General features: G+C 45.0%; 1 protein-coding gene and 1 non-coding gene across 2 annotated transcripts in view; both read left to right on the top strand.

Annotated features, from left to right (window-relative positions):
* Positions 1-13,122, top strand: part of LOC126284935 (TWiK family of potassium channels protein 18-like) — a 1,181,210-nt gene that overhangs the window by 198,364 nt on the left and 969,724 nt on the right. The gene's annotated exons all lie outside the window — the stretch shown is intronic.
* On the top strand, positions 4,544-4,617 carry Trnat-ugu (transfer RNA threonine (anticodon UGU)). The gene has a single exon. It is a non-coding gene; the product is annotated as a tRNA-Thr (tRNA).

Here is a 13,122-nt window from a genome sequence, read left to right as displayed (position 1 = left end):
AATGAACCACCCTGTATATTTATAATTTTCACAATGCCTCACGGACGGTGGAGTTGCGACAGGAAGCATTCAACCACCCTCTTCCACTATAATGCCAAGACGAGGTGAACATCCTCATTCCGTGGAGGGAAAAACCAGGAAAAAGAGTAAGTAGTCAAGATAGTAGCGAAGATACACTATTCACTGTATTTTCAATAACAACACAAAAACAAGTATGATAGTCTAACATAAGCTTATGAAAAGCGTTTTTAATTTCTTCTTTAAGTTAAAGAATTAAGATCATAGCAAAGTTCGGTTAATATGCGTGAAGTAGGGGATAATATTCAGCAGATTTCCCAGTTAAATCAGCTACTTTAAATGAAAAACGAGAAGTGGCGACTACCCGTTACCATAAAAGTTTAACAGTATTGCTAAATTCATTGTTCATTAAAGTTTATCATGAAATACACAAACGCTCTCGCTAAGCTGAAGTTCTCCGGGTACAAAAGCGTACATTACTCGAAGGAAGCCTGAATTCGTCTATGTTCCCACGCGTTGCTCAAACTCTACTGCCTGTAAATCGGGTGGAAAAATAAGAAAATCAACGAACGTTTGAGTTTATCACATAGAGTTTTGTAGCTGGATCACCATAGTGTGATTTAGGTTGATAAATGTTCCTTTATAAGCTTTAGGAAAAATTATAGTTTTGAAAAGGGTTACATGTCCGATAGTGTCTGACCTATCCCTGACTGATACAAATAACGGAAGAAAATGACACGAAGGAGATAAATCACAGCACGCTACTTGATTAGAAACTGAGTTTTAGGGTACCTGTGCTCCTGTTGTAGTATTCTTCCGAGAATATTACCTGTTTTGGATACGTGAAATCGAAGTATTAGCCTTTCGCCCATTGAAAAAAAATTCGTACACGTGAACGTAACGTATATAACGATACAGTGTACATTTTTTCTTTTTACAAAACAGCCTGAATTGCACATGCCTTTCGCCCATTGAAAAAAAATTCGTACATGTGAACGTAACGTTTATAACGATTCAGTGTACATTTTTTCTTTTTATAAAACAGCCTGAATTGCACAAACAAAGACATGAGTTAGTTGTACGGCAGCCAAAGACACTTCTAAAAGATATACTATCAATCTTTTTTTTTTTTTTTTTTTTTTAACTAGACGAACACTCTCTCTGAAATTTTTCATTTCGTATGTTTGCTCCTTTTTCTGACGTGCACTGAACTGTACTCACGTAAAAAGAAGTTTCTGTTACTGAAATGAAATGTATCAAATGTTAATCTTCATGCTTATTGTGCTTCTTTCAATGCATTTTACCGTCCACGATTCCTTCCCAGGGAATACCATTTTATTTGTATTTTTACTGTTTCATTGGCCACACGGATTGTTCGGCGATATTTCGACGGACTCTACTTTCTTTCGTTACCTGTTCGTTCTTACAAAGTATATCCACCCCGAGATTTATTTAACGATCATTTCCATGTTACTGTGTACATTTTCACGTAAGACCTCGGTTAAACCCATCGGCGATCTATCACTAGACAATGACGTCGACAGCACCTCACTGGCCTGTTGTCGTGGTCCCACCATTTAAATAAAACGATGAACCATCACATCAACCATCGCTGGCTTGTAATTATTCCGAATTTCCATCGTACTATTTAGAAAGATTAATTTTTCTGCTCATTATTGGCACTTTCTATTTCTCGTCGCGGTGTTGATGTTACGCAGAAATTTTCTGCTCCCGTGGCCTTTCTATATCGTGACTCTATGAGAAATTTTTTTAATCAGTTTTCTAAGTCTCTTGAGAGAGGAGGAGGAACACTTCACCCCACTCCTGTTCGCTGTTCAGTTTACAGCGAACGTCCCGCCGCCTACGTATAGATCGACTTCTTTGCACCAATTGACCACTAGAAACAATTGTGTTTACTGATGCGCTCCTGTCGTTTTAGTTCCGTATTGAGCCTCGTCTGCTTTGAGTGGTGATTTTCGTCAGCGCGTAAGTAGGCTGTTTAGTTTTTTATGTTGGTAACGTCACGTAGCGCTCTGTACGAAAATCACTGGCTGTGCTGTGTGCAGTGTAGCTGGTTGGCATTGTTGGAATATTTGCTATTGTAGTGTTGGGCATTTGGATGTGAATAGCGCGTAGCGTTGCGCAGTTGGAGGTGAGCTGCCAGCAGTGGTAGATGTGGGGAGAGAGATAGCTGAATTTTTAGTGCGCATGATATGGACGTGTGTCCATCAGAGAGAGTAAATTTGTAGTACTGAATATCATGACCTGATGAACATTATTAAGGTAAAGCCCAGGTTGTTGTGTGGTGTCCTTAGGTTAGTTAGGTTTAAGTAGTTCTAAGTTCTAGGGGACTGATTACCATAGATGTTAAGTCCCATAGTACTCAGAGCCATTTGAACCATTTATTAAGGTAAATACGTTGTTTGTTCTCTAGCAAAATCTTTCATTTGCTAACTATGCCTATCAGTAGTTAGTGCCTTCAGTAGTTAGAATCTTTTATTCGGCTGGAGTATTTGCGCACGCTGTAGTGCAGTAGTTTGTGTATCGAAGGTTATTGTTAGTCGGGGCTATTCTTTTATAGGGATTATTGAAATCAAATTGCGTTGCGCTGAAAATAAATAAATAAATAAACAAAATAATTGTGTTTCAGTTTAGTGATGATCAGAATAAGTAAAGAGAGAAATGTCTGAGTACGTTCAGTTTTGTTCAGCTGTTTGAAAATCAAATAACGTAAGAGGTTTATCAGCACAGTAATTCATTAAGTTTTCAGAGGGGATGTTTCACATGTCGACCCTCAGCCAAGGACACCTCACTGGAATCTTCTGATTTTTTCTTGTAGTTTAAGTAATTAGTGTAGCTATTGTTTATTGCTAGAGCGAAATTGTAGAGAGAATTTCCTTTGTAGTTTTAGTTTTTCATTGTTCAGTAAAACAGTTGTGGCATGCATGTAGATTTGCACCAAGTATTCCGCAGCTGCGCTTGCAACTGATGAGATATTATTTTCAGTGCTATGCTAATGTGTTTTCTTGTTTTTGCTCTTCAAATTGTGCTTTTCTTGTTATCGTGCGAAATACGTGATAATTATGGCGTATGAAAAACGTAACACGAGGTCCATAGTAAATTGAGAAATGATAGTGACGACGCTTGTAGCTTATTAGCAACACCGTGTAATGAATTAACAGACATTCAACGTAGTAATTTGGTAATCGTGCGTAGGGAAATGGTGCGGGTGGCAAATAATGGTGTAGACAGTGAAACAATTAGTGAACAGGAAGCATTATCGATCGATCGGTCGGCAAAAGCTCGCCTCAGGATTCCGAAATGACAGGACACAATCCTGCAAATACTGTAGATTCAGGTTTTGGGTCCTCACCATTTTCTCTAATAAGTCAAGACACATTTTCTGCTTGTCAAAATGTGAATATTGACGGTGCAAATGCACTGCCGAAAGCATAGAGGAACAGATTGAAGACACTAATACATTATTATTGCAATTAATGCAACAAATAAAACAAAATCAGAGACAAACACAGCAACAGTTAGACACAATGGAACAAAATCAGAGATAGCAACAGCTTCAAAAGTTAGACTGAATGGAACAAACGCTTAAAATCGAATATAAATGTGGAAAAGTCTGTAATGACGTAAAACACAAAATTGTGAGCATTTTTAACCTACTTTTCGCGTCATTAAAACGCATTACATGTAATTATGAAAAAAATTATCAAATCATTATTGGCCACTGCCCAAAAATGAATGCTAATGAATCGCAGTCTTTAGTTTGCTCTGCCAATAATATTATCTATGTGGTCGTTCCAATTTGGGTTATTTGTAATTCTAATCCCTAAGTATTTAGTTGCATTTACAGCCCTCAGATTTGTGTGACTTATCGCGTAATCGAAATTTAGCTGATTTCTTTTAGTACTCATTTGAATAACTTCGCACTTTTCTTTATTCAGGGTCAATTGCCACTTTTCGCTCCATAGAGATATCTATATCATTTTGCGTGTCCTTTTGAATATCTGATGCATTTACAAGACTGTAAATGACAGCATCGTCTGCAAACAATCCTAAGACAGTTACTCAGATTGTCTCCTATGTCGTTAATATAGATCAGGAGCAATAGAGGGCCAATAACACTTCCTTGGGGAATGCCGGATATTGCTTCTGTTTTACTCGACGACTTTCCGTCTATTACTACGAACTGTGACTTTTCTGAAATTACAATGAAATGAACAACCTTAGCTGCTTGCAGGTGTTGACATAAGTCTACAGGGACAGATGAAAATGTGTGCCACGACCGGGACTCGAACCCGGGATCCCCTGCTTACATGGCAGATGCTCTACCCATCTGAACCTGTGCGAATGCACAAACAGTACCCAAACTCTTACGGGAATCGGAAACGCACCACGAGTAATAATGGGCGGGGGCACTACGTATGTAGTGCGGGACAATACGTTGAGAATGTGGGTTTCGCGGGAGGCGTGCCAGAGATAAATCCCTGCAGTCGCGCTCTCCTCTGTGTCCTCGCTGGCTCAGATGGATAGAGCGTCTGCCATGTAAGCAGGAGATCCCGGGTTCGAGTCCCGGTCGGGGCACACATTTTCATCTGTCCCCGATGACGTATGTCAACGCCTGTAAGCAGCTAAGGATGTTGATTTCATTGTAATTTCAATCTAACGAGCTGCTTGGTCACCGATGGTATCTGTTCTTTCGGAAATCACGAATCCAGTCGCACAACTGAGGCGATACTCCGTAGGCACGCAGTTTGGTTAGAAGACACTTGTGAGGAACGGTGTCGAAAGCCTTAGAGCGACGAGAAAGTCGCTCGTGTAAGACAGGCATTGTTTATTGTTTCTCGCGTTGGACGACGAGAATAAAATAAGAATGCTTAGACCGTGCGCAAAGGCACGCAGACTGCCACGTTTCCCCACTTCGTAGCGGATCTGATTAGTGCGGAGTGTAGATAATACTGGTGCGTCCTGCGTTTAAATTATCGTCATACCGTAGACATTCCATAGGAGCGCCATACTTGCAACCCTGGCGCCCGTAACGGGTGGGCGTGTGTGCGTCATGTAGACTAGGCGTGGCCAGAGGCGCAGGAGGGGAGTAGCGGAAGGGGAGGGGGATGGGGGGGGGGGAGGAGAGTCTGACTCCCAACTGTGGGAAGTTGGCCAGGCGGCGCGGCGGGCGCCACAGCGCTCAAACCTGATTATCCCAACTCTGGCGCCCGGTGAATGAGCCGACCCGACCCCGTGGAATGCGCGCAGGTGCCGTAATCCGGCGACTCAGAAAGCCAGAGCTACCCCACCTGCTCTTGCTGCTGTTGCGTTGAAAGCCGCCCCGTCGCCGGGATTAAATGCCGATTGGTTCTTACTGGTATTACCGAGCCCGCGTGCCCTAATCTCTCCGCTCTTATTCTGCTTCGCGAGTTCTCTTCTCCACGCGCCGAAGTTCTAGGCAGTCTCTATACTTCTCTTTTAACTTGTAACACACACGAGGGTTACTCGGGAATAAAGGTCTGATCCGTCGCGAAATGGACACCACAGTGAAAATCCGATGTAGCTTCACACCGATGTTTTCATTGGTGTCTCTAGTATGCCAGCTGATCGCGTCACGCCGCTATTTTAGGTTTTGAGCCCACAGCGAGCACATGAAGAAGCCTAGTAGAGTAGCAAAACTAGAGACTTCTACAATAAGTAACCGTAGACTACGGTAGTCTCGGTCAGTTAAGACAGTACTTGCAAGCCGGCAAAAGTGGCCGAGCGGTTCTTGGCGCTACAGACTGCAGCCGCGCGACCGCTATTGTACAGGTTCGAAATCTCCCTTGGACATGGATGTGTGTGATGTCCTTAGGTTAGCTAGATTTAAGTAGTGTAAGTTCTAGGGGACTGATGACCTCAGAAGTTAAGTCCCATAGTGCTCAGAGCCATTTGAACCATTGTTTTGAACAGTACTTGCATTACCTGTACATTAGGTGTGTTGCCTACCTACCGGGCGTTGCATCATATCGATCGCTTTGTTTACACCTGTGGTCAATGCTTACTATTTGTAGATTTAATGAGGGTCTGTCAGTGCTGCACTTGAAACTGAGTGCAAGAGGATATACAAAGGCCTGGAATATTTTATCCTACACATCTTCCTGTCTGATATTTAAAGATAAACAGCACTTACAGCAAAACTGAAATTGTCAAACTGTAATTCAGGTTTTGGTTCAAAAAATGGTTCAAATGTCTCTGAGCACTATGGGATTTAACATCTGCGGTCATCATTCCCCTAGAACTTAAAACTACTTAAACCTAACTAACCTAAGGACATCACACACATCTGTGCTCTGGGCAGGACTCAAACCTGCGACCGTAGCAGTCTTGCGGTTCCAGACTGAAGCGCCTAGAACTGCTCGGCCACAACGGCCGGCAATTCAAGTTTTATTCGCAAATTGTTGATTTGTGACATGAAACAGAATTATGTTGCAGTAAAAATAAAAACAACAGTACAAATTTATCATATTGTGCTAGAAAAGGCAATTTCCTCCAGAAAAAGGTAAAAAAAAGCAAGGCAATAATATATCAAACATCTCTTCAACACCCCATGTGTTACTCATAAACAAGGTTCACATGTAAAAATAAGAGGAAATTCTTGTATTTGTCCATGATGAAGTACATTCAGCTGAGTACAAAATAACAGCAATCATTACGTGGATTGGTTATGCTTATTCATGTAAACTGATTAATTTCCTTGATTTTGTAAAAGTGGTCAACTAATTTTAATTACTTATAAAATGTAATTTATATTCTGTAAAGATATAAAATACACATTTGACTAACACTGAATGATGTGTGGTTTTAATTACATGCAAAACAAACAGCCATTTTGTTTATTTCTGTAACAAATGCAACGAGTACTACCGGTATCCTACCATTTACTACGTCATTTATGAACCTACCAAAACTACCAAAGTGCATTTTCGGACTGCAACACTTAGGCCTAGTAAATAGTGTCTCCTACCAAGTATATGTGCTTTCTGAGATACTTCCCCTGATTTCGTGGAACCCGACATAGCTGTCATCCTATTCCTTGTACATAACAACACTCACTTGCACACGGAGGAGAGTGTAAACAAAATAAATTATGCGTGCAACAGAATAAAAGCGGTTTCTATTTTGCCATGTTATGCGCGGACAAGCGTTAATAGTGCTGAAGGCATAAAATCAGCCTCTGCATCAGCAACGTCAACATACACTGTGAATATCGTAACAAAACATAAAAAGAAGCTGCCTGTCCCACAACACTTCTAAGTACAATGAAAAACTGCAGAAGTAAAATTTTTGTGTGTGAGTAAAATATGTATCTAGTTCCAGCCATTGAAAATGATTGAATAAACTGAAACGAAATGGCTCACTAGCACACACTTCAGACAGGCATGTGCCGAGCAAAGTTGTGAGGGATAGAACAGACCCACCACGGCTGGACAGGTATTTTAGAAAGCAGCCACGAAGGCAAAGGAAACTTCACAGAAAAGTTAAACGTAGCCAAAGCCTCACAGACAAACAAATTATACCAAGCGTAAGGGGTTTTCCAACACTGAAATTTGCAAACTGCCTTGCAATGTTTATGTTGTTTTCACTTCCAATTTCGGTAGTTCTTTATGCCATCTTCATGCCCCATAAGCACCTCCAAAAATAAATCGATTTGGCATACTGGGCCATATGTTTCTGGATGTCGAGAATTCGCATGTCTTCGAAGGAAGCCCTTGAGAATTCACGACATTCAGAGACATATATCTCCAGTATGCCAATACCAATTATTTTTTTAGAGAAGCATATCGGTCCTGAAGATGGCGCAATGAATTGCCGAAAATGATAGCAAAAACAAAATAGAGAATATCGCAATTTGACGGACTTCGTTGTTAAATATTTGATTTGCCGTTGTCCCAAGTCCATAGTGGATCAACAGGGACTAAGGAGAGTCATGTGTGAAGCGTTCACAAATTCGAAAGCAAAATTCTGTCTACCTACCGACTTGACAAAAAATCCAAAGAAGTTTTGATCTCATATGGAATCAGTAAACGGACCGAAGGCATTTGACCGCATTGGCATTGAAGCGGAGGACGACAAAGAAAATGCTCAAATACTAAAAGTCGTTTTCCACAAGTATTTATCAGACGAAGGTCGCATTGTAGAATGTCTCATACACTCCTGGAAATTGAAATAAGAACACCGTGACTTCATTGTCCCAGGAAGGGGAAACTTTATTGACACATTCCTGGGGTCAGATACATCACATGATCACACTGACAGAACCACAGGCACATAGACACAGGCAACAGAGCATGCACAATGTCGGCATTAGTACAGTGTATATCCACCTTTTGCAGCAATGCAGGCTGCTATTCTCCCATGGAGACGATCGTAGAGATGCTGGATGTAGGCCTGTGGAACGGCTTGCCATGCCATTTCCATTTGGTGCCTCAGTTGGACCAGCGTTCGTGCTGGACGTGCAGACCGCGTGAGACGACGCTTCATCCAGTCCCAAACATGCTCAATGGGGGACAGATCCGGAGATCTTGCTGGCCAGGGTAGTTGACTTACACCTTCTAGAGCACGTTGGGTGGCACGGGATACATGCGGATGGGCATTGTCCTGTTGGAACAGCAAGTTCCCTTGCCGGTCTAGGAATGGTAGAACGATGGGTTCGATGACGGTTTGCATGTACCGTGCACTATTCAGTGTCCCCTCGACGATCACCAGAGGTGTGTACGGCCAGTGTAGGAGTCGCTCCCCACACCATGATGCCGGGTGTTGGCCCTGTGTGCCTCGGTCGTATGCAGTCCTGATTGTGGCGCTCACCTGTACGGCGCCAAACACGCATACGACCATCATTGGCACCAAGGCAGAAGCGACTCTCATCGCTGAAGACGACACGTCTCCATTCGTCCCTCCATTCACCACTGGAGGCGGGCTGCACGATGTTGGGGCGTGAGCGGAAGACGGCCTAACGGTGTGCGGGACCGCAGCCCAGCTTCATGGAGACGGTTGCGAATGGTCCTCGCCGATCCCCCAGGAGCAATAGTGTCCCTAACTTGCTGGGAAGTGGCGGTGCGGTCCCCTACGGCACTGCGTAGGATCCTACGGTCTTGGCGTGCATCCGTGCGTCGCTGCGGTCCGGTCCCAGGTCGACGGGCACGTGCACCTTCCGCCGACCACTGGCGACAATATAGATGTACTGTGGAGACCTCACGCCCCACGTGTTGAGCAATTCGGCGGTACGTCCACCCGGCCTCCGGCATGCCCACTATACGCCCTCGCTCATAGTCCGTCAACTGCACATACGGTTCACGTCCACGCTGTCGCGGCATGCTACCAGTGTTAAAGACTGCGATGGAGCTCCGTATGCCACGGCAAACTGGCTGACACTGACGGCGGCGGTGCACAAATGCTGCGCAGCTAGCGCCATTCGACGGCCAACACCGCGGTTCCTGGTGTGTCCGCTGTGCCGTGCATGTGATCATTGCTTGTACAGCCCTCTCGCAGTGTCCGGAGCAAGTATGGCGGGTCTGACACACCGGTGTCAATGTGTTCTTTTTTCCATTTCCAGGAGTGTAAATCATCGAACGACAAAATGACTGTTAAATAAGTAGCCATGGAATAGAAAATTTACTGAAATTGCTCAACAGAGCTACGGCCATCGGAGCTGATGGGATTCCAACACGATTCAACACACAGTAAGAGAAAGAAGTTCCTTATCTTCTGTCAGCAGTGTAACGTAGCTCTTTGGAGCAGCGGGGTGTGCCTCTTGATTGGAAAAAAAAGGGTCATACCCGTTTTTAAAAATGGTCGTCGAACACACACACAAAACTATATCTCTTACGTCGACCAGCTGTAGAACTTTGTAACATGTTTTGTAACCACGTATTATGGCATTTTTAGGAAGCGGAGATCTCCTCTGCAGAAATCTTCATGGATACCAGACGCAGCGATCGTGAGAGATCCAGCTTGCTGTGTTCCCTGCGCGAGACTCAGAAGACGGTAGACAACGGCGCCCAACTTGGTGCTCTGTTCCTTGACATGCTTCAGGCATTTGATACAGTTCCGTACTGCCGTCTGGTGAAAATACTACATGCTTACGGAATATCAGACAAACTGCGTGATTGGACTGAAGATTTTCTAACAAACAGAACACGGAGTGTCACTCATAAGTGGAGAGGAGTCTTCAGGTGTAAAGTAAGTTCGGACATACTCCAGGGAGAGCTATAAGTTCCATTACTTTTCACAATAGGAATGAATGATAGAGTAGACAACATCGAAAGTATTATGAGACTTCTCGCTGTTCATACTGTCATAGATAGAGATGCTGCAACGCTAGAAACTAGCAGCGAGATGCAAGATGATCTGTTGAGCATCGACGCTTGGTGCAGGGGAATAGCAGCTGACCTTCGACATAAACACGCGTAACCTATCGCGTGAACATAGAAAAACTCATTATTGGATGATTACGTAATTGAAGAACAGTCACTGAAAGCAGTAACATCCATAAAAATCTAAAATTATGCGTCTGGAGCGATTTAAAACTGGAACGAATACATGAAACTGATCGCAGGACAGGCGGAAGCCTGAGATTGACTAGAAGAATCCTCAGGAACTTTTGTCCATCAACAAAGGAGATAGTTTGCAAAGCTCTTATTCAACAAATACTTGAATACTGCTTGTGGGGTATGAGTTATAGAGAAAATAGTGAAGATCCAAAGAGCAGTAGCCCGTTTCGTCACAGGTCGTTTAGTAAGCACGAAAGCGCCACAGAGATGATAAACCAACTCCTGTGCGAAACGCCGCTAGAGAGGCGGTCTGCATCAGGGTGTGGTTTACTGTTTATTTTCTGAGAGCGTACGTTCCTGGAAGAATCAACAGATATAACGCTTACTCTACGTATATCTCGCGGGAAGATCGTGAAATGAAATTACGTTAGAGCCCACACGGAGGCATATCTACACTCCTGGAAATTGAAATAAGAACACCGTGAATTCATTGTCCCAGGAAGGGGAAACTTTATTGACACATTCGTGGGGTCAGATACATCACATGATCACACTGACAGAACCACAGGAAAAATAGACACAGGAAACAGAGAATGCACAATGTCGGCACTAGTACAGTGTATATCCACCTTTCGCAGCAATGCAGGCTGCTATTCTCCCATGGAGACGATCGTAGAGATGCTGGATGTAGTCCTGTGGAACGGCTTGCCATGCCATTTCCACCTGGCGCCTCAGTTGTACCAGCGTTCGTGCTGGACGTGCAGACCGCGTGAGACGACGCTTCATCCAGTCCCAAACATGCTCAATGGGGGACAGATCCGGAGATCTTGCTGGCCAGGGTAGTTGACTTACACCTTCTAGAGCACGTTGGGTGGCACGGGATACATGCGGACGTGCATTGTCCTGTTGGAACAGCAAGTTCCCTTGCCGGTCTAGGAATGGTAGAACGATGGGTTCGATGACGGTTTGCATGTACCGTGCACTATTCAGTGTCCCCTCGACGATCACCAGAGGTGTACGGCCAGTGTGGGAGATCGCTCCCCACACCATGATGCCGGGTGTTGGCCCTGTGTGCCTCGGTCGTATGCGGTCCTGATTGTGGCGCTCACCTGCACGGCGCCAAACACGCATACGACCATCATTGGCACCAAGGCAGAAGCGACTCTCATCGCTGAAGACGACACGTCTCCATTCGTCCCTCCATTCACCACTGGAGGCGGGCTGCACGATGTTGGGGCGTGAGCGGAAGACGGCCTAACGGTGTGCGGGACCGTAGCCCAGCTTCATGGAGACGGTTGCGAATGGTCCTCGCCGATACCCCAGGAGCAACAGTGTCCCTAATTTGCTGGGAAGTGGCGGTGCGGTCCCCTAGGGCACTGCGTAGGATCCTACGGTCTTGGCGTGCATCCGTGCGTCGCTGCGGTCCGTTCCCAGGTCGACCGGCACGTGCACCTTCCGCCGACCACTGGCGACAACATCGATGTACTGTGGAGGCCTCACGCCCCACGTGTTGAGCAATTCGGCGGTACGTCCACCCGGCCTCCCGCATGCCCACTATACGCCCTCGCTCAAAGTCCGTCAACTGCACATACGGTTCACGTCCACGCTGTCGCGGCATGCTACCAGTGTTAAAGACTGCGATGGAGCTCCGTATGCCACGGCAAACTGGCTGACACTGACGGCGGCGGTGCACAAATGCTGCGCAGCCAGCGCCATTCGACGGCCAACACCGCGGTTCCTGGTGTGTCCGCTGTGCCGTGCGTGTGATCATTGCTTGTACAGCCCTCTCGCAGTGTCCGGAGCAAGTATGGTGGGTCTGGCACACCGGTGTCAATGTGTTCTTTTTTTCCATTTCCAGGAGTGTATAATTGCTCTTCCTGTCAACTAATCCAACTGGAACAGGAAAGGGGAAAGTGACAATAGTACAGAGCACCCACCGTCAACTATCACAAAATGACTTTATGAATACAGATATAGACGTAAAGGAGAAGTCCAACGATCCACGTTCTCAAAAACTGTTAGCCATCGGACAGACACTATGTGAGCAAAAGTATTCGGACACCTCGTCGAAAATGACTTAAAAGTTCGTGCTGCCCTCCATCGGTACTGCTGGGATTCATTATGATGTTGCCTCACCCTTAGCCTTGATGACAGCTTCCACTCTCGCAGGCATACGTTCAGTCAGGTGCTGAAAGGCTTATTGCGGAATGGCAGCCCATTCTTCACGGAGTGCTACACTGAGGAAAGGTGTCGATATCTGTCGGAGGCCTGGGACGAAGTCGGAGTTCCAAAACATCCCAAAGGTGTTCTGTAGGATTCGGGTCAGTACTCTGAGGTGGCCAGTTCACTACAGGGACGTTGTTTGTCGTGCAACTACTCCGTGACAGACCGTGCATTATGAATAGGTGCTACTTCGTGTTGGAAGTTGCAATCGTCATCCCTGAATTGCTCTTGAACAGTGGGAAGCAAGAAGGTACTTAAAACATCAGTGTAGGCCTGTGCTGTGATTGTGCCACGCAAAACAACAAGGGGTGCAAGCCCTCTCTATGAGGCCACATCGTAACACCAC

The sequence above is a fragment of the Schistocerca gregaria genome, chromosome 8 (genome assembly GCF_023897955.1).
Source record: "Schistocerca gregaria isolate iqSchGreg1 chromosome 8, iqSchGreg1.2, whole genome shotgun sequence".
NCBI lineage: Eukaryota > Metazoa > Arthropoda > Insecta > Orthoptera > Acrididae > Schistocerca > Schistocerca gregaria.
The sequence above is the reverse complement of the archived record's forward strand: the minus strand, read 5'-3'. Positions and strand labels throughout refer to the sequence as shown.